We start from the raw sequence: 23,405 nt of genomic DNA on the forward strand, positions 1-23,405 counted from the left end.
TCTCTTCATAAATAGGGAAAGTCATTCTTCAATTTTCTTGTCTTCTACTTTTTTTGCTCGGCTACTACTGGTATAATCTCTACTTGTACTCACACTTCTTGTGAATATAGATGTGTCCTATATAATAAAAGTTGTTTCCACTTTAGAAACTTCTTTATTCTATCTCATCGACAATTCATATGATAACAATCTTGCAAGAAGAGTTTCCTTTGTAAATTTAGGAGTACAAAGAATAAATTATTCAATCATTTATTCCCTCTAATGAAAAGCGGGTGTTGATGTCTTCAAAAATTTCTTCACAATCTCATCTTATGTTTTAGATCCACCTCAACTTTTGATTCCAACAAAAATATCTAATATTCTAAAAAAATAGCCTTTTATAGTTTCATTTTCGATCATCTTAGAATCTTGAAACATGCATATTCAAAAATGTAATCTCGCCTTCTTAGTATGATCATCACCTTCAAATATTTTAATTAAAGAATTTTGAATTTCATGTGCAAGTCTTAAATATTTTACCTCTCCATATTCTATTTGAGGAAGAGCTAATAATAGTGCTTCTCTAGCAAGCATATTCTACATGAATAGATCTTTTTCATCTTGTTCGTAGTAGTCAAACTTATCTTTTATTATCAGATCCTTCACATTCAATGTAACTAGCTAATATTCCCGACCCATGCACAATAGGTGAGTCTTCATATTTTCCTTCCAACTGTCATAATTGATTCTGTCAAACTTCACACTTTCTTTTTTGAAATAAAAATCCATGAATCTCCCCAGGATATTAAAATTTTCCTTCAAGGTCCTAATGCTTTGATACTAATTGTTAGAAAGTAAAGTCCACCAAGATAATTGAGTGTGGGGGGAGGGGGAGGGGAAGGGGGGTGAATAAATTATATAACTATAATAGGGTAAGTGTACCAAGTTGTGGTACCAAAAGGGGGGTATTAGTGGACACCTTTTTTCTAAAATTAGCAATTTCTAAACTACAACAAGAATTTGAAGATAGTTACACTCAAAATTTTAAGATATGACAAAAAAAAAAGTAGTAGTCCTTTGAATCTAGTTTCTAAGCTACTATTTTTTTTCTAAATGGTTTAGTTTTAGGTCCTCAAAAAAGGGGGCAAAAGAAAGTGGTACTGTTTATTCCAAAAAGGCATAACACAGTAAAAAGTATGGCCTCCCAAAAATTTTAACCTTTTTTTTTGAAAATTTTTAATTGCTCTAGTCAAAAGTTAATTAACACTATGTAGTTTATCTCAATTTTTTTGAGTAATTTTATAATGTGTATTTTTTAAATGAATGTTTTAACTAGACACATCCCAAAAATGTGAAATATTTGTGTGCTCCCCCTAGAAATGATTGAAAACTAATCTAAAATCAAAACTTTTTTTTTAAAAAGTGTGTAGAATGGAGTCTAGTTTCTAAAAACCTAAGTTGTTGCAAAATTCGATGAACAAGCTAAAATCTACATCCCAATTAGTACATGTTGGTTTTTGACACAAAATGGACATACATTCGAAAGAAATTATAGATGAAAGGCTTGAAATAGTTCAAATAAAAAATAAATTATATGGTTATATAGCTAACAAAGAGACCTACAATGTCATGTAATCTAATCTTATCGATGCTTAACCATGAGGAATCTTGAAGGACAACACACAAGAAAAATCAATTAATTTTTTGTATGTTTGTAGCAAAACATGTCTCAGACTAGTTTATAGACTCCAAACCTTTGGGTTGGATCCCCAAGGCAAAACCAAGCCTTAGGCTTAGTAGAATGTAAAGGTATGAATAGCACGTGCGCCCCATAGCACATGTGCACTATAGTGTACACATGCTATTTAGAGCTTTTTAAAATTTGAGTCTCAATAGTGCGTGCACGCTTTAGTGTGCATGCACTATTGAGACCTAAATAGTGCATAAAGAGGGAAGAAGAGAGGCAAGGTGAGAGCGAGAGAAAGGGGGGGATGGGTATGTGTGTGTGTGTGTGTGTGTGTGAGAGAGAGAGAGAGAGAGAGAGAGAGAGAGAGAGAGAGAGAGAGAGAGAGAGAGAGAGAGAGAGAGAGGAATTGAGAGAGAGTAGGGTTGGCAGAGAAAGTATAGGATAGGAGAGAGGAAGTTTGATAGAGTAGGGCTGGAAAAGAGAGAGTACGAGATGGGAGAGAAAGATTGAGAGTAGGGGATGGGAGAGAGAGGTAGTGTGAGAGAGATAGTAGGGGTGGCAGAGAGAGTATGAGATGGGAGAAAGAGATTAAGAGTAGGGGATGGTAGAGGGGAGAGAGAGTAGGGGATGGGAGAGAGAGGAAGTGTGAGAGAGTAAGGGTGACAGAGAGAGAGAGAGTATAGGATGGGAGAGAGAGATTGAGAGTATGGGATGGGGAAGAAGGAGAGTAGGCGATGGGAGACTAAGAGGGAGAGGGAGAGCAAGAGAGAGAGGAGGGTGGGAGTGCATGTGTGTGATAGAGAGTAGGGTATGGGAGAGGGGAGAGAGAGAGGGGGGATGGGAGTGTGTGTGTGTGAAATAGAGAGAGTAGGGGAGGGGAAAGGGGAGAGATAGAGAGTAGCCTGAGAGAGAGTACCTAAGAGAGAGAGAGAGAGTAGGTGGTGGGAGAGGGAGTGGGAGAGGGAGAGAGAGGGGGGATGAGAGTGTGTAAGAGAGAGAGTAGGGGATGGGAGAGAGAGAGTGAGAATAGGGGATGGGAGAGAGAGAGTAGGTGGTGGGAGAGGGAGTAGGAGAGGGAGAGTGAGTGATAAATAGAGTAGGGGATGGGAGAGGAGAGAGAGAGAGGGGGGATGGTTGTGTGTGTGTGAAAGAGAGAGAGAGTAGGGGATGGGAGAGGGGAGAGAGAGATAGAGAGAGTAGGATATGGGAGAGCGAGAGTAGGCAGTAGGAGAGGGAGTGAGAGAGGGAGAGAGAGGGGGGATCGGAGTTTGTGTAAGAAAGAGAGTAGGGGATGGGAGAGAGTGTGAGAGTGTGAGAGAGAGTAGGGGTGGCAGAGAGAGTAGGGAATGAGAGAGGGAGAGTGAGTGTAGGGGATGGGAGAGAGAGTAGAGAGGGAGAGATTGATAGAGAGAGATAGTAGGCAGTGGGAGAGGGAGTGGGAGAGGGAGATGGGAGTGTGTGTGAGAGACCTAGAGACTAGGGGGTGGGAGAGGAGAGAGAGAGGGGGGATGGGAGTGTGTGGGTGAGAGAGAGAGAGAGAGGGGGGGATGGGAGTGTGTGGGTGAGAGAGAGAGAGAGAGAGAGAGAGAGAGAGAGAGAGAGAGAGAGAGAGAGAGAGAGAGAGAGAGAGATGTGAGTGTGTGTGAGAGATCTAGAGAGTAGGGGATGAGAGAGGAGAGAGAGAGGGGGGATGGAAGTGTGGGTGTGTGTGTGTGTGTGTGTGTGAGAGAGAGAGAGAGAGAGAGAGAGAGAGAGAGAGAGAGTAGGGGATGGGAGAGAGAGTAGGTGGTGGGAGAGGGAGTGGGAGAGGGGGAATGGGAATGTGTATAAGAGAGAGAGAGTTGGAGAGGGAGAGAGAGAGGGGGGTGGAAGAGAGAGGATAGGATGGGAGAGAGAGTGAGAGTAGGGGATGGGAGAGAGAGAGCAGAGAGGGAGAGAGAAGTGAGAGAGAGATAATAGGCAGTGGGAGAGGGAGTGGGAGAGGGAGAGAGAGAGGGGGGGATGGGAGTGTGTGCGAGAGATCTAGAGAGTAGGGGATGGGAGAGGAGAGAGAGAGGGAGGATGAGAGTGAGTGTCTATGAAAGAGAGAGAGTAGGGGATGGGAGAGGGGAGAGAGAGTAGAATGAGAGAGAGAAAGAGTAATGGATGGGAGAGAGAGTAGGTGGTGGGAGAGGGAGTGGGAGAGGGAGAGAGAGGGGGGTATGGGAGTGTGTATAAGAGAGAGTAGGGGATGGGAGAGAGTGTGAGAGAGAGTAGGGGGTGGCAGAGAGAGAGAGAGAACATGATGGGAGAGAGAGAGTGAGAGTAGGGGATGGGAGAGAGAAAGTAGGTGGTAGGAGAGGGAGTGGGAGAGGGAGAGTGAGAGGGAGAGGAGGATGAGAGTTTGTGAGTGGGAGAGAGAGTAGGGGATGGGAGGGGAGGAGAGAGAGAGTAAGGAATGGGAGAGAGAGAGTAGGCGGTGGGAGAGGGAGTAGGAGAGGGAGAGAAAGAGAGAGAGTAGGGGATGAGAGAGGAGAGACAAAGTGAGAGAGAGAGTAGGGGATGGGAGAGGAGAGAGAGAGTGAGAGAGAGTAGGGGATGGGAGACCTGAGAGAGAGTGAGAAAGAGTAGGGGATGTGAGAGAGAGAGAGTGAGAGAGAGAGAGTAGGTGGTGGGAGAGGGAGAGAGAGAGGGGGATGAGAATGTGAGAGAGAGAGATTAGGGGATGGGAGAGAAGAGAGGGTGAGAGAGAGAGTAGGGTATTAGAGAGAGAGTAGGTAATAGGAGAGGGAGAGCAAGAGTGAGAGAGAGTAGGGGAGGGGAGGAGAGAGAGAGAGTAGGGGATGGGATAGGGGAGAGAGAGAGTAGGCATTGGGAGAGAGAGAGGGGGGATGAGAGTGTGTGAGATAGAGAGAGGAAGGGATGGGAGAGGAGAGAGGGTGAGAGAGAGTAGGCTGTGGGAGAGGGAGAGCGAGAGAGAGAGTAGGGGATGGGAGAGGAGAGAGAGTGAGAGAGAGAGAGTAGGGGATGAGAGAGGAGAGAGAGAGAGTAGGGGATGGAAGAGGATAGAGAATGAGAGAGTAGGGGATAGGAGAAAGAGAGTGAGAGAGAGTAGGCGATGGGAGAGGGAGTAGGAGAGGGAGAGCGAGAGAGTAGGGGATGGGAGAGGATAGAGAGAGAGAGAGAGAGAGAGAGAGAGAGAGAGAGAGAGAGAGAGAGAGAGAGTAGGGGATGGGAGAGGAGAGAGAGTAGGGGATGGGGGATGGTGGGATAGGGAGAGATTTACTTTCACATAGTAGTGCATACACGCTATAGTGCATATGCACTATGTGAAATCACCAAAAAAAGGGTCATAAAGCAAGTTTGGGTCCCTTTCAATTCATATTCTACTTTTTATCTGTTGCGCATTTTGTTGCTCTGACTAGAAAACATGGGTTTCAAGCTATTGAAAGTTAGCCAACACTATTTTAAGACTTTTTGAAGCTAGCAAACACCAAATTCAATAATTGGATACACTATTTGAATGCTTTTTGAATATTCTTTCTATAGATAAGGTTAGTGCAGTCCTTCTTTAATTTTGTTTGTTGATATATAGAGAAAAAATTGATTATTATTTGACATGTTGTTTAATATATAATGAATTCATTGAAATTTGTATGTTTGAATGAATTGTTATTTGGAAATGGTTAGAAATTTGGCAAGTTGTTTGATATATATTGTGTATTCATTGAAATAATTGTAATTTTTATATGTATTTGAATGATTTGTAATTTACAAATTGTAAGTAATCAAATGTTTGAATAATTTGAAATATAAAAATCATCATCATGCCAAGGAAGAAACCAAAAACTCAAACAAAGGAAGAGAGCGAGGCAAATTTGGCAATTAAAAGAGATAAAATGAAACTACTACGTGAACAAAAAAAATTGCAAAGCAATAATGAAGAATTGACTTTTGAAAAGGAACAAGAAACACTGATACAAAGAAACAAAGAGGAAGAATTGGAAAGACAAAGAGAACGAATGAGATTGTTATGCTCAAGAAGATAATTAAATTGTGAAGCTACACCATCTTCCAATGTTGGAGTCATATTATCCTCTCATGTTGAAGAGACAATAATTTGTAGATCTAATGATGTATACACTCCATCATGTCATGTTGAAGGCACAACATCAACATATAAAGTATGTTATATTCCATCTTTTGTATCTTATTTCCAAGGCACATCATCTTCAATTCAAGGTGTAATGAAATTCTCTGAAGAAGTATGTGAATACAATAAGGGCATTTAGCTCATGCTTGTGTGTCCAAGCTAGGATAGGTTTTAAAGTTAGCTCTTTGGTCTTTGTTGAGAATGGTACCTTGACTTTGGGTTTGTATCCTTCTTAGCTTATTTTTGGGGGAAGGTTGATTTAGGAGTTTTTATTGCATTTTAGGCATGGGTGTGCATTAAAAGAACCTTCTAGGGTGGACTACTTGTTTAGAAGACCAAAGTGCATGAACAATGCAATGTTATGTAAATCTGCCACCTTATGGAAGGTATGTTATTATGAGTTTGAGGATTCTTAGGTGAAGAAAGATAGTGAAATTTTCACTCCCAAGGATGTTTTGGGAATGCATAGCATGGTCTTTAAATGTGAGTCAAAACAAGACTACTCGAGCAATAAAAATTGTCCCAAAATTGCTTGCAATTTTTAAAAGTTGTTGAGCAACTTTTTCCCATTGTTGTTAAAAGACCTACTTTGTAAAGAAGATTTGAAAAATCCCTAAAACCTATCTCTAACTTGAGGAGCAACCTATTTATTCTTGGAGGAACCCTAATCAAGGGTTGGTAACTCATTTCTTGTATGAATTCGTACTGTTGGAATATATGCAGCAGACTGTGACTATTTTAGCACGGATTTTACTAGTTTTTAATCTTGTTTGGAGGCAAATCAGGTGGCTATTATCATTTTTTTACACTTTTTAGTGGTCTTATTGTTTTTTTTCTATTTCCCATGCATTAGTTATAGTCTGTGACCAAGTTTTGAAAGGCTTTGTAATTTTCTTCAAAGATACCTATATGTTGCTAGTTTTGGAGTTGTATATCATGAAAGGGCTGTAAATCTTGTCTCCACCATGGAAATTCTATGGTATTTTGGATTTCAAGGCTATAGAACCTAATGTATTAAATTATTCAAGAAAAGGCCCTAAAAGTGAGTGCAAAGAATTCTTTGACCAAGCCCTAGGTGAGCTAGGCAATGCTCGGCTAGGGATTGTTAGCAAAGAAAGAGCTCTCGAGAGCAAAGCTTGAAGAGTGAAGGCTTTCCCTTCTAAGGGATTTAAGATGGGTATGAGGAAGTTCTAACTTGTGGAGGAGTCTTTATGAAGTGTGCAAGGTGTCTTAAAATTGGGGACAACATGCAGCCAAGAAAACCCTACCAAACCCTCAATTTTGCTATTTTTGTTGTATGGCTTGAAGGCACCTTGACACCCTAAAAACCCTTGAGCATGGGTCCTATGTATCAATTTTTCTTAAGGCCAAAGGTGTTGACACTCTAAGACAAAGGAGCTATTGGCCCTAGAAATTTGGGTGGAGGCCTAATTAGGGGCTCTCCTTGTAGCCCTTTTGTGAAGAAATCTTGAAATGTGGTATAAAACCATTGTTGTTATCCATTCAAGCTTAGTAAAAGTGTTCCAATAAAACCTTAGGAAATCATGTAAACCTTGGTTGGACTAGGGAGTTCCGTGATATCCTAGTAGATCTATAAAACCTTTGTAGGGATAGTGTTCCTAGAAGAGTAAGGGAGTGATGTTGCAAGTTTGGATTAGTTAATTTGGTGAGGAGGTTGGGCAAGGTAAGGAGATATTCTAAGTATCAAGAGATCCTATAGACCACATAGGTGTAGAGAAAACACCAAGATCCACATATAATATACAAGGTTGCATAGGGATGGGGGTACTTGGGGTACTTAGAGTACGAGTACAAGTATGGGTACACCTATCTTTTATAATAAGGGAGGAGGGTACTTGGGTATGTCAAACATTATTTTTAATTATACTTTTATATTTATAGAAGACCTAAATTTATGAGTCATGACAATGATTTTTCAAATCAAGAGCAATGATAAAGTTTTCAAATGTAATGTATTGTTTTCAGTTTCAGATTTGTTATATATTTGTAATAATAATTTATGATAAATGTTTAGATGCATAACATAGAAGGAAAAATTTAAACATGAACAAGACAATCATAAGTCATATGACAATGACATATTGCAAATGATAAATTTATGGCTTTAACACTGATAAAGTTTATTGTTGATCAATATTGTATCAAATTTTCAAACTAATTAGGTATTGAATTAAGCTTCATAGATAAATAACAGAGAAGCAAAACTTTAAACATGAACAAGATCATAAATCATATGATGATGACATGTTGGAAATGATAAACTAATGGTTGAATAGTGATAAATTTTATTGTTAATCAATATTCTATCAAAGTTTTGAACTGATTAGGTATTGAATTAAGCTTGATAAACAACAAGCTGATACACAAACAAAAAATAAAATAAAATAATAAAAAATCTCAATCAAGGTCCTTAGCTATGATGCTCTCCAATGAGTACCTAGTACTTGGGATATGTGTACCCAATACTTGGGTATGTGGGTACAAGTACCATGGGTGTGGGTACAAGTACCCATGCAACCTAATAATATATTATGATAACCAATAATGTCATACATGAACAAACATACAATATAAAATGATAACCAATAATGGCATACATTAACAAATACATAATATATTATGATAACCAATAATGTCATACATGAACAAACATATCATTTATTAACCAATAATGTCATAAGTCTAATAATGTCATGCATCAAATATATGTCATACATCAAATATAAAATGTCATATATACATCAAATATATATTGAATATGTCCATTGACATAAAATCCAACATATATGTCCATTGATGCCTATACATGTGTGCCTATCAACTATATCTTCTCCTTCCCATGAGGGGAAGGAAACAAATCTGTAGAGGTCTTCAGTTGTTGTGCAGAAGGAGATGATGGGGATGATGGGGTCTTCCTCACACGCTCACTCATCCTCTTGTTTAGACTCTTCTCTAACTCAAGTTGATACAAAAAAAGTAGATATGAATCAATAATTATTATACATTGAAATAAAATATATGTACACACAAAACTAATTATTTTCTTACCACCATCAAATAGCACTTTATAAGTCCACCTCAAAGGCTCGCAGACGATTGGGTGTAACAAAACCCTACAACAATTCAATCAATATAATCACTTATAAATAACATTAGAAATTTTGATCTAACTATTATAAACAACAACTAAAATGAAGAAAATTGTTTCATACCTTAGTCAATGGCTCTGAACAAGCCATAACTGTAGCCACTCCATGATCGATGGACTACCAAGGATGAGGAGGAGTCTTGGATGTCAAGAGCTACATGTCATACAATACATGATACATGTAACATGAAACATGAAACATGAAACAAATATAATCAAATGAATTAAATTAACATGAAACAAATGTACCTCTGCAAAGCTCGTATCACACCTAGGTTTGGAGTCCCTAGTGTATGTCAATGGTCCAGTAGAGAACTGATGCACATGCATAAATTTTTTTGTCAATCCTTCATATGATTACTTAAAAAATATATGTATTAATTTAAATGATTAAATCAATACATACCTTTGGACTCATTGACAGGACAAAATATGGGGTCAGGGATTGCTACTAAGGCCGCCAACACTCTGACCCTAAATTTTGAACAATGTCAATACATGCTAATTAATTAGTCATTCACTATACATAAGAAATGTGATCAATTTAGTTTATTATAGTTGTAATTTACTTGTGTGTCAATGCCAAATGTCTCATTTAGGAACTGATCAGTGACTAGCCCATCATCCATACTATCTCTAGCATGACTGTAAAATGTGTATTAGGATCCGATGTGCACATTTGACTGCAACTCATAGAAGGCTCCTCCTCAACTAATGGACTCATGCAATGAATGAGGGTTTGCATCAAACCATTAATAATCCCTAGAGTGTTGGCCTCTACATGTTCCTTCACAACTGAAGGAATAATCACATGCTCACCCTGTGGCTTGACAATAGGTACCCTAACTATGTTAGGGTCATGATGTGCCCTCGACCTCTCAAATAATGACCCCCCACCTCTACCCTAAGATTATAATATATCAAAATAATTGGGGATCTCCCCAAGGACAAACTCACTCTACAATTTCCTTAAGAAATACATTCAGACCTCGTGATTATTATAGGGAGGGGCATCAAAGACCATCCACCATCTATCCAAAAAATTATTTTCAATACTATCATATATGCACCAATGGATGGGGAACTATTTAGTTGTCTTTCTAATAGTATTTTGTTCACCAGGCTTTCTAAAAAATGCACAAATGCTACCTTTTGGTATATCTTTTTATATATATCTTGATATGATAATTTGTTTGCATAATATATTTTTTGTTCCTCCCTCTTAACATGCCAAATATCTAACTGACCACTAATAGAAGATACATGGGTCATAATGGACTCAAGGGAGGATGCCAATTGTGCACTCATTGGAATGGTTTGTCCACAAGCTTTCAACCTACCAATAAGTGCTTGTAATTCATTTTTCCCTCTTTCTATTTCATTTATTATGTTGGCTTGTGTGCTAGGAGGAGGTCTTCCAATTGGTGTAGGTTGCAAAATTTCTTGTTCTTGTTGTGGAGGGTTTTGATTCTCATCTTGTTGAGGATTTTCATTTGGATCTTGTTGAAGGTTTTGGTTTTGATCTTGTTGGGGATTTTCTAGTTCATTATTCACATTTCTTGATAAGAAACCAATTAAAATTTAAATAAATAAATAAATTTAAAGAAAAATTTAAAAAAAAACCTACAAAACAATACACAAACATATAAAATAATGCAAAAAAAAAGGTATACAATATACGACGCGATCGTAATCTCAAACTTCAATGACAAGGAGGCATTTAGAGGAGGTGGGTGGCAAAAATCTTCAATTTGCTCAATTCGTGTATACGTTGTGAGGAGAATAACTTTCAAAATGAAGTAAAAATGAACCTACAACCCACTTATAAATTTTTTTTCTTTTAAAAAGTGCATACATGCTATAGCATGTGCACGCTATAGCGTGTACATGCTTTTTAAAACTAGGAAAAAAAGGGTGTCATCTTTTTAGCACCACAACTTGGTGCACTTACCCAATAACTCCCAATTGCTTTATTATTTCTAAAACATGTTAACAATAGATGCAACAACTATAGAAAGATAACCATGCACAATACCACTAGATATTTTGACTAGGAAAACCCTTGATCAAAGGGAAAACCATGGTGGGGATGATGCCCACAAGATGATGTACTAATATAAAAGTTCCTTGTGAAACGATGGACTCTATTCGGAGCTAATAAAATACAATCAATAAATAGGAGTCACTATTAAGAGCCTTTGAATCCTTGTTAGGAGATTCCAAGCCTGTTAGGAGCTATGCCAATCATGTTAGGATTGAAAGGGAGGAAAACTAAACCCACTATCCATATAGCCTCAAAATTAATCTTCACTAAACAATCTTCCAAATAAGAATATCCAAGATCTTTGAACTGACTAAAGAATAACTCCTTTTCCAATACAATTCCTTTGTAGCTCATAGTACATCTTCAACACCAATTCCCACTTGGATAAAATATAAGTTCGCATGCAAGTTTGCATAACCAACAACATGATCTCACAAATTACAAAACATCCTGAATGAACACCTCTCCACAAGGAAATGACCTTTCATTTGTACCAAGTCCTTAACCAAGTATTGAGTTGGCCTTGAGGCTTTTCCAATTTGAAATAATAATATAGGACATCCTTAAGATATTACATTACACATTACATAATAATTATGCTCTTTCTTCAAACATATTTGTAATAGTCAACTCATAAAGAACATCTTCCAAACAATCTTCACCAAACCTCATAGAATGAACATCTATTTTCTCCATCTAGAACATAGAATCTTCAACATGTCTCTGACCTTCCTCTAAGCTCACTTTATTATAATTATATATTTGTTAAAAGAAATAATCACTTTACTAGTAACCACTTTGAAAGCTACCTTCAGAAAAACATCACATAATTATGTCATATCTCAAGATTTCTATCTATGCTCTTAACTATAGTATCCTTAGTCATTACTAAATATTTTCCCAACTGTGCATAACCAGAATCGTTGACCATTGACCATTTTGAATAATTATTCCTCTATAACTATGGTAATCTTCACAAAATAAGGTATATATTGATATCAATGAAAAAATTGTCATGAATGCAATGCATAAGCTATGAATCATGTCTCCAAAAATGCTATGATACTCCCCCACATAAATACCATCAGCATTGATGCTAATATTCATACCTAAAAATGATAACATAAAAATCTTTAATGACCTAAGACCTATAGCCTTATGAAATACCATGTGCAAAATCCTATCCAAAACATTGGAAAATAGACTTCAAAAATTAATACCACTTATATCAGTGTAGAACATACAAGATTTTTTCAAGACTACTCTATCTATGATGGGGTAATCATTGCTCAAAAGGATATTTATTCAATCCAACATAATAAAAATCCTAGTATGTTCATAAAAGTAGATATCAACAAAGTGTATGGTAACGTGAATTTGATATTTTAAGGTAAAGTTTTGGAAAAATTTTGGTTTGAAATGCAATGGATATATATTATATTCAAATGTATCTCTACTCCTTATTGTATATGTGAAAATGCGGCCTATGATAACACACACACTTCAACATGGTCCTTATTTGCGGATTCATCGTGGAATGAACATTGAATTGTTCATCCGAAATTTGCCCTGCAAAGCAACCTGTTGCCTTCTATCTAAAGGGATTTTGCCTATTAATATCCTCAGAATCGAGGTGCAGGCAACCAGACCCTCTAAGAACGAAGGATTTGACAATGGAATTAAGCTAAGAATGAGTATACAGATTAATCTAAAAAATGAAAGATGCAATGTAATCTAAGAACAAATGAAGCAAACTAGATTAAGCATATGCATGATTAAACTAAAATGAGATTAAACTAAGAATGAGAATGTATGCAAGAAATGTAAGTAAATATGAGCATGAATTTTAACAGCAATTCGATAGCAAATCAATTCATCCTCCTAAAATGAAGAGATGAGGGTCTCTTAAATAGAGTCTCCTGGAATCCATCAACGGTTGAGATCGATTCAGATCAACGGTCAAGATTGAAGATGAGTTTCAGTCATAAAGGTAGATTCCCAAATTAAAGGGAGTTAACAGACTTAATTTGAGTAAAATAAGGAGTTAACTATTTTAATTTGAGTAGAAAAAGGAGTTAACTGAGTTAACTCATTTTTGATCAATAGTGAACTGGAAATTCCCCTTTTTTGAACTGAAGAGAGATTTTGTTGAGATATTTAATTTAATAAAATGAAATATGCTCTCATAATTACTTTTTCTATTTAATTAAATAATCTTTAATTAATTAGAGACACTTTTGTTTAATTAAATAACTTCATTTAATTAATTGGGAATGGCTTCCCATTTAATCAAATAACTTTGTTTAATTATTTAGAAGTAAGTACTCCATTTAATTAAATAATTTCTTTTAATTAATTAGAAATACCTTTCCCATTTAATTAAATAATTATATTTAATTAATTAAGATAGGCATATTTATTAAATTAAATAAATTTAATTCCATAGTACATTAGCCTTAGGATATAATTTAATTTAATTAAAGTATAAATACTTTAATAATTAAATTAAATATTAATCAATAGGTTTAATGTGACTAATATGAGTAAATACTATAAGAATTAAATAATAAGCATGATGAATGTAGATTTAGGTTTTCTGCATCTGACAATTAAGTCAAGTAGCGAATAGCAGAATGAGAATTGCCTATTAGAATAGGACTTTGAAATTATCAGGAATAGACTAGAATTGGTATAATGGCAATGAGCCAATTTTGGGGTATTACACTTATTTCTCCATTCCTCTTAATTTTTCATGCTATAAGAATTTTTTGATTCTTCGTGAGGAATAAGACAAGGGGATCCTCTTTCACCCTTTCTATTTATCATTATGGCATAAGCACTATGTAGGACCATAACTAAAGTAAGATCAGGCATACTCTTAGAAAGAATCAATATTTCATCAAACCTTGACCCCATTACCCACCAACAATTTGTAGACGATTCGATGTTTTTCAGTAGTAGTTCAATTAATGTGGTAAACAAGATTAAAGATATCCTTTTAGCCTATATGAAGGATTCACAATAAGAGATAAACCAAATAAAACCATTTTTATTTATTTATACATATCTAACATTGGAACAACATATTTGTAATATTCTAAATTGTAGAAAGGGAGAAGTTCCCTATAAATACTTAGGATTAGCATTAGATAAGGGAGTTAAATATATGAACTAATGGGATCCTGCTATTTCAAAAATTAGAAAGAAAATATAATCATGGAAAAGTAAATGGTTATCATCAGTAGGTAAACCAATAATGTCCCAAGTGATGTGATGCCCCAAGTGACTAGGACATAAGATGGGAACTAGATGCCCTGAGCAATAAGTATTTAATGATGTAATCATCTTGCCCCCTCGGGAGCGAAATCGAAAGATGACACACCAAAAATATGATTGAAGCAGTATATCATGTCAGCAGAATCTAGAAGAGATCAGAACGATCTAAAGATTGGGTTGATTTGAAATGATTGTGAAGTCGCAATGAGTTTGACCAAAAGTTGACCAGAGTCAGCCATAGTTGATTTAAGTTGACTATTTTCAAAATGAATTTTGAAAATATGGAGAATGTAAAGTTGAAAGGATTCCAAGAATCATAAAGTATCAGAAAGATTTGGGCTGCACAAGCGTTCGATTACGTCGGTCCCCAAAATTTTAAAATGCATTTTTAAGGCTCTTAGGTGTGTCAGATTTTGAATTTGATCCCGAAAATGGATCTAGAACGGTCCAATTAGCCAAGGGTGCGATTTTTGTGCAAATCCAAGCATTTTAAAAAATTTGGTCAACACCTATATAATGGCTCGAAGGGTCATTTTCAATTCATTTGTGCTTTTTGTCTTGTAGTGATTTTGAGTTCTGATAGAGACATGGTAGTGAACCTGAGATATCATCATTTTGAGTGCTCCAGACGACACAGTCGGCCAGCAGATTATGGACCACCGGTGAGTCATCGATTTCCCATCTTCGTACTTTCATTTTCATGCATTTTGAGTTCATTTATGCATGTTTTTAGCATGTTTTAGGTTTGTGAAATCTTTCTTCGCGTGAGACCAGTCTCTTCTCGCACGAAGATCTTCTTTCTTTGCGCAAAGAAATAGGATGCGCTGTTTCTTCGCGCGGCGCAATTTTGGTTTCGCGCGAAGGTGGAGATTCTTCGCGTGAGGCAATTCGCGTTTCACGCGAGAACCTCTTTTCTCGCGTGAGAAGACCTATCTTCGCACGAGGAAAGAACTATTTTGCGCGAAACGGTATGTCTTCGCGCGAGATTTTACGAGTCTCGCGCGAAATTTTGTGCCAGTTTTGTGATTTTTGCATTTAGAAATTGCATTTTATTTCGTTTTGATGCTTCGATTCATCTTGATACTAATTGTTTGTTTGTCATTTTTTTGTTGTTGCGTGTGCAGGAGGTCTTCAGAGACGTATCATTTAGATCTCATTATTCACCTTATGGAGAGTTATTGCAGAGTTTGGATGATGCAGATCGGGCACACATTGCCCGATTGGGTTTGTCTTCACTATGCCGGATTCCAGCCGTGATGGTGAATCACGGTTTACTGACTGCATTGGTAGAGCGTTTCCATTCAGAGACGAACACATTTTATTTGTCGATGGGTGAGATGACGATTACCCCAGAGGATATTTGGAGGATACTAAGGATCCCATTTCACGATGCTCGAGTCATCTATGATATAGTGCCTCGATTAGGGACAGAGGCACTTTCCATTGTATTCGAGAGAGAGCTACCGAGAGGCAGAGCCATCAGCTGGGATGAGCTGATGCATACTTATGGACTCACACACAGGTTGGCATCCGTGCTGGGTAGTTTTTTGAGCTGCTTCCTATGTCTTGACAGGGGACAACATGGATTAGAGTGTGGATCGGGTGTCATGCTCCGTAGGATGGTTGAGGCATCGGAGATCTTTGGGTGGGGTCAGTGCATGTTGGCCCATCTTTTTCATGAGATGCATGAGGTCATCTTCCACGAGAAGAAGACCATGGCAGCAGGTGTTTACGTGCTACAGATCTGGGCCTGGGAGCATCTCCCTATATGTAGGCTGATTTTTGAGGATTCTTGGGAGCCCATGGAGCCCTACATCTATAGATATCGAGGGCATATTACCCAGGCCCACCTGGGTAAGACTGAGCACTGGCGGACTCATCTTGATGACCTGGTGTTTGTTATATGGTGACCCTGGAGAGAGATAGAGGACTGGGATGATGCCCCAAGAGAGTTACCTTGGATGTTTAGTTCTCGACCACTGGCAGGCAGGACGACATTCGTTATAGAGAGATTCGTGATCTCACGAGTGTGGCGGCAATATGGCCGACCACGGGACATTTCAGCTGAGTACTGTGCCTATGCCAGGGTGTAGAAGGATATAGAGCGAGAATGGCCTCCACGGATGGATCTAGGACGATCCATGATAGATATCCACAGCTTAGTTGCAGTTTAGTGGGACTACCTTCCGGAGGTAGTAGATGCAAGGATGACGCCTACATATCAGGCATTTTTGATGAGCCATCTATTCCCACGCTTCACGAATCCACTAGGGATGGCAAGGCAGGTATAGGGACAGAGACAAGTGCCCCAACAGCAGCAGGCACAACCATAGATGCCATGACAGGTCCAACATCGGGTACAATAGATACCTATTCCTCCACGTCAGATGGGATCAGACCCAGGTGCTGGGGGTAGTGGGGCAGGACATAGTCGGCGGAGGAGGTAGAGGACAGAGGAGCAAGTCCCTCAGTAGGAGGTCCCACAGTAGCAGGTGCCTCCACAGCCACAGGTACCTCCACCAGAGATGGTTGATGAGGATACGTCAGATCAGCTGACAAGTGGGGTATAGGATGCGGTATGGTGGTATCAAGAGCGAGTTCGTGCGGCCTCCCGACAGTTGGGAGAGTTGCAGATTGCATTGGTAGTTAGGGATGCACAGCTGGTAGAGCGACAACGAGAGACAGATCGTCAGAGAGAGCGTGCGGAGGCAACAGAGCGTAGGCTGGAGCTGGCACAGGGTGAGATCCACTTCTAGTCTTCTCGAGCTACATATTATTATGCTGCATACACCAGCACCGTACCTAATGAGACATTGCAGGTGCAGCGATTCTCTCAGTATGCGCGAGAGTCTGGAGGTGAACGACCTCCTGTTAGGCCAGATATGCCACCACCGCCTCCGCCACCTGCTGCCCCTGCTCCTCCTACTTTTCTTGGAGGTGAGAGTTTGGCTCAGAGTTAGACGCTTTGTGCCTGATTTTTGATTTTGATCTTTGGCTATGTATCGATTGGTGTGCCAGCACCACATGTATCATTTTTGATTGATTGTGCGCGAGTAGTGCCCATTTTTGTACTGACCCATTCTTTGATATATATATATATACGAGATTTTGAGCTGAGTATTCCTGTGTACATGTCATTGTCTATTTTCTTTTGCTCTGATGTACATGAGATGTATGTTTAGATAGAACACATATGTATGAGCTGACATTTGACGTAGTGTTGTGTGTTTTTGTTTGATAGTCACAGGTATTCTATTGAGGAGCGTGAATAGATGAATCGAATTCTTGTGCAGTCGTGGAAGAATCTGATGCATGTGGAGTATGAACAAAATTACCATCGAATTGCATGCTAATGCAAATGGAGTATGTAATGCAAGACTATATTAAATGCAACCCTAGGTCTGGTTACCAAGCCTCAATGATTTATCATCATTGGATATAAAATAAAGCTTGTATGTTATACAATTTCCACTGTCATTGCAATCATGAAAATATGAATATAACATACGTTATTGGGATGTCGGGATTAAATGTAAGCATTCGAGGCACAAGAAGCCAGAATGACCAGAACATTTGTCCCTTTTAATGTAGCAAGTTAACATAAGCATCAAAGCATGAATGCTAAGATGACCTGAATGTTGCTTGCATGACAGGCACACCAAACACATGGGAGATTCCTCTTATGCTAAGTATTCAGTATTCATTCTATCCGCAACGACCCTTGCATTCGTAACCTAAGATAGAAGTGTGCTAGATATACTCGCAGTGACCAGTACGTTCACTTAATAGGACGAGTATCAATATTTACTGTAGCATGAAGAGTTCACTCCAACAAACAAGGAGGAGAACCAATGTCATTGACGTATCTGTATAAAAGGAGTCGAGGTACACATGGCCATCCAATACAAGATGGAGGCTTTTATAGTGGACACCCCTCTTATAGGAATAGATCAACTTATTAGAACTAAACCGCAAATAGAAAGCAAAGAAAAAGATCATGTCCCAGTCATTACTTCTCTAGTCGAAGATGACATCATCAAGTTACTCGAGGAGATATGATAAAGCAAAACAAAGCAAAAAAAGAAAATGCTCAGCATATCCAAACAAGTATATCATTGAGTTTAATGTTTTCGTGATTGATGTCAAGTGTCAATGTCTAGAATATGTAAGAAAGAAATCTCTTCAGTAGGGTGACAACAGGGTAGGCAGACGTAGTCAGAACGACTAGTGACTGAGGTCAAAGAGGAATCTTCATGATGAAGAACCTAAGAAGGATTAAGCGACAGTAGACAGACACAACCAAGATGACTAGTGACTAACGCAAAAGAGATCTTCCATAAAGGAATCTTGAGACATGACCCGAGCAACGGTAGGCAGACACAACTGAAACAATTGGTGACTGTTGTGAAAGAGATTCTATGAGGAGAGTCTTGAAAAGAGTGACACTAGTGACAGTAGGCAGACGCAGTCAGAATGACTGGTGACTATCGCGTAGGAGATTCTATGAGGAGAATCTCAAAAAAGAGTGACACTGGCGACAGTAGGCAGACACAGACAGAACAACTGGTGACTGTCACGTAGGAGATTCTATGAGGAGAATCTTGAAAAAGAGTGACACTAGCGACAGTAGGCAGACGCAGTCAGAATGACTGGTGACTGTCACATAGGAGATTCTATGAGGAGAATCTTGAAAAAGAGTGACACTGGCGACAATAGGCAGACACAGTCAGAATGACTGGTGACTGTCTTGTAGGAGATTCTATGAGGAGAATCTCAAAAAGGTAACACTAAGGGGGGAATTCCCCGGAGCTATGACAAGACTCAATCCATGGATACATGAGCAGGAAAAGCAGGAAAGCGAACATATGAAAGCGACTATAGAGAGTAGCCAGAAGATGCAGTGCAAGATGGAGCATTAGGAACAAGAGGCGCCTGTTTACCAGGTTTTCACCTTCTTCGCAGGATTTCCTTTTTTTTGCTACCATGATGCCTGTTTCTAGATTTTTATCAATGGCACTTTTTTTTGGTATTTTTGAGATTTTTCAATTTTTTTTGTGTAACGAAGGCACCTATTGCTAGGTTTTCACCAGGGTAACAATTTTTTCAGGACTTTTTCTGATTTTTAGGATTTTTTTCAAGACATTTAGATATGTACAGAGAGCTTACTAAGATTGAATCAACTGTAAAATCGCTTCAGGTGGAGAGTGTTCATAGGCTCTTTAAGCACTTCTCCTTCGGTTGTCAAAAGTTGATAGGCGCTAGATCCATATACTGTAGTAATGATGTAAGGACCTAGCTAGTTTGGTTCAAACTTTCCCTTTTGCATTCGTTGTTGTTGATTCTTAGGACTCTCTCTCAGGACGAGATCACCCAGCTGGAAGTCACGTGGCCTAATTCTCCTATTGTAGCTTTGTGCCATTCTTTATTGATATGCTCGTAGATGACCACAGGCCACTTGTCGTCGTTCATCCAGCAACACAAGCTCTTGCAGCCGGGCTATCCTATAGTCATCATCTGTGATAAGACCTTTCATAGAGATTCTCAAGGTAGGAATCTCGACCTCTATCGGAAGCACAACATCTGCCCCATATACCAACGCAAAAGGAGTCGTGCCTGTTGGAGTTCTAATGCTTGTTCTATATGCCCACAGGGCTAGATTGATCTAGAGATGCCAGTCTCTCCCTGAGTTACTGACTGTGTGATGAAGAATTTTGAGGATCGCCTTATTGGATGCCTCAGCTTGGCCATTACCCTGGGGGTAATAAATGGAAGACCAATGTTGTGTAATTTTGAATTTCTTGCACAGTTCCTTAAGGTCTTTATTTTTGAACTATCCTCCATTGTCAGTAATGATTGAGGACGGTATACCATATCTACAGATGATGTAGTTTGTAATAAAAAGCGCTACAACTTTTCCATCAGCAATTGTGAGAGGGTCTGCCTCTACCCATTTCGTGAAATAATCAGTAGTGGTGATAATGAACTTATGTCCATTAGAAGAGGTTGGGTGAATCTGTCCCACCAAGTCAAAGGCCCATTGTTGAAATGGCCATGTTGTAGTAGAGGGAATCAACTCTCTAGCTGGAGCGTGAATGAGATTCCCGTGTAGTTGACACTGTTTGCAGGACCTAGCATATTTAATAGCTTCTTGCTCCATTTTAGGCCAATAGTAACCAACACGAAGGAGTTTATGAGCTAGTGTTAGGCCATTGGAATGAGATCCGCAAATGCCTTCATGAACGTCAATTAGTGCACGTTTGGACTCGTCGGGTTCTAAACACCTAAGGAGTGTTTCGTCAAGACCTCTCCTATATAGATCATCAGCAATAATGACATAATGTGAAGCATTATAGATTAGGTAACGTTTCTCATTCCGGGTTAGACCTTCTGGAATGGTTTGATTACAAAGGTAGGAGTAGATGTGATGCTAGTGGGATGATTCTTGTCCTATAATAGAACAAATCATCTTGGAATTAGGTGTGTCATAGGTTGGGTAGTGTAACGCTTCCACCAAGAACTCGTGTCATAGATCATTTTTTGGCATTTGGAGAAGGGAGGCTAGAGTGGCCATGGCATCAGCCACTTTATTATCTGCACATGGAACTTGTTGGAAGGTGATGTGTGCAAAATATTTTGTCAAGTCATCAACCATGCATTTGTAAGGAATTAGTTTTTCATCCTTTTTTTGATACACATCATTTACTTGGTTGATGACAAGCTGAGAGTCACCGAAGATATCCAACTGATCTACTCTCCATTCAGCTGTGATTTTCATACTATTGATCAAAGCTTCATATTCAACAATGTTATTTGTACAAGGAAACATAATCTTGTATGCTTTGGGCAATGAGTATTTCTTTGGTGTGATGAAAAGTAATCTAGCACCTGATCCTTGTTGTGTGAAGGATCCATCAAAGAACATAACCCATGTATGGTGAGTGAGTGTTAGAATTGACTCATCTAGAAAATCAATGTTTATTGGTAGAAGACTCTGTATGGGTGCCTCAGCCAGCTGGTCTACAATTGCTTGTCCCTTTATAGCTTTGCGTTCAACATATTGGATGTCAAACTCACTTAGTATCATGACCCATTTAGCCAATCTTCCTGTGAGAGCTACCTTACTGAGCAAATACTTTAATGGATCTATTTTAGCCACAAGCTGTGTAGTGTGGGCAAGCATGTAGTGTCTCAACTTTTGGGAGGCAAAGACAACTGCTGAGGAAGCTTTCTCAATAATACTATAGTTTTTCTCATAAGAGACCAATGTTCAGCTCAAGTAATAAATAGCTCTTTCTTTGTTATCATTGCCTTCCTGAGCCAACAGGATTCCCAAAGATGTTTCAGTGGCTGAAATGTATAAAAGCAAAGGCTTCCCATGCATAGGAGGCATTAGGATTGGTGGATTGACAAGATATTGTTTAATTTGTGTTAAGCTTTGCTCACAATCCTGGCTCCAATTAAAGTTCACACCCTTATGTAAGGTCTTTGTGAAGGGTTGTGATTTATCCGCCAATTGTGAAATATATTTGGGAATAGATTGAAGCCTTCCTTGTAGACCTCTCATCTGACTGATGTTTTGAGGTGGTGGCATGTCCATTATTGCTTGTACTTTTTCTAGATCTACTTCAATTCCTTTTGCAGAAACAATATATCCTAACAGTTTTCCTGATGTGACACCAAATGCGCATTTCTTAGGATTGAGCTGAAGACTAAACTTTTCCATACGATCTAGGATTGGTCCCAAATCTTGCAAATGAGTATTGCATTTAGCGCTTTTGACCAAAGTATCATCAACATAGTCCTCCATAGTTCTATGCATCATGTCATGGAAAATTACAGTAACAGCCCACTGATACGTAGCTCCAACATTCTTTAAACCAAATGGCATCACATTCCAACAAAAGGTTCCCCATGCACATGTGAAGGCTATTTTATCTTGATCTTCTGGTGCAATTTTTATTTGATTATATCCAGAAAAACCATCCATAAGTGAGTTCATCTCATAGCCAGCCATCATGTCCACAATCATATCAATATTAGGGAGTGGGAAGTCATCTTTAGGACATGCCAAGTTAAGATCACAAAAATCTGTACAAACTCTGATAGAGTTATCATGTTTGGACATAGGGACAATATTTAATATCCATTCAGCATAATCAATTGCACGAATGAAACCAGCCTTCAGAAGTTTCTCCAATTCGGCTTTGACTAGCAATGCAACATGAGGATTCATTTTCTGAACCTTCTGTTTAACTGGTTTTATGCCTGGTGTTATGGACAAGTGATGCATAATAAGATCAGGATCCAATCCTGGCATGTCAGAATATGTCCAGGAAAAATTTATTTTCTTTCCATTGAAAAAGGCAATGAATTGTTCTTTCTCTTCAGGCGACAATGACTGTGCCAGATGTATCACATGAGGATGTTCTTCTATGCCCAGGTTAATTGGCTGTGTCGGCTCTATTAACATTGATGATCTCTCCTAAAAGTGACTTGGAAGGACATCAAATATCTCATCCGCGGGCGCACCAGAGAGGTTTTCACCCTTGGATACGTCTTTTGTATTTACTTTTTTTTGGATCCAACACTGCCACAATGTGTTTTTCACCATCAGACCTCTTGCATTTTTTCTTTTTAATCTTGTGACTGAGATTTTTGATGTCGATGTCAGTCATGTTGATGCTTTGCTTATTGGTGGAAGATGTTACAGGTTCAATAGCGTTTAAGTAACAGGAAAGAGCATAGTCATTCTGGAATGTGGGGACTTCGTTAGGTGCATTGGGGTTCCAGTCTATAAGCTCGGGATGTGCGAGTGAGAGAGTAGTGGTTGGTTCAATTGTGTTCACAGTATAGTCATTAAATGCTTGGACTAGCAATTCGAGACCTACGGCAACCTCACCCACAGGTGTATTCAAACGCCTCAGAGTACGAACGTTAGTAATTGACGACTCTAGGACACTAATTGGATCAGACCCCTGTGACCTATCCCTAGACATTTCACTCACTTCGATTTGATTTTCATAGACATGCACTTGGTTAATGTCTTTATCAGTAGTCACTTCTGAAAGATTGTCAAATTCATATTCATGAGAATCAGTGCTACATGGTGAGAGACTAT

The sequence above is a fragment of the Cupressus sempervirens genome, chromosome 8 (genome assembly GCF_028749045.1).
Source record: "Cupressus sempervirens isolate cs-2001-9-10 chromosome 8, ASM2874904v1, whole genome shotgun sequence".
Taxonomy (NCBI): Eukaryota; Viridiplantae; Streptophyta; class Pinopsida; order Cupressales; family Cupressaceae; genus Cupressus; species Cupressus sempervirens.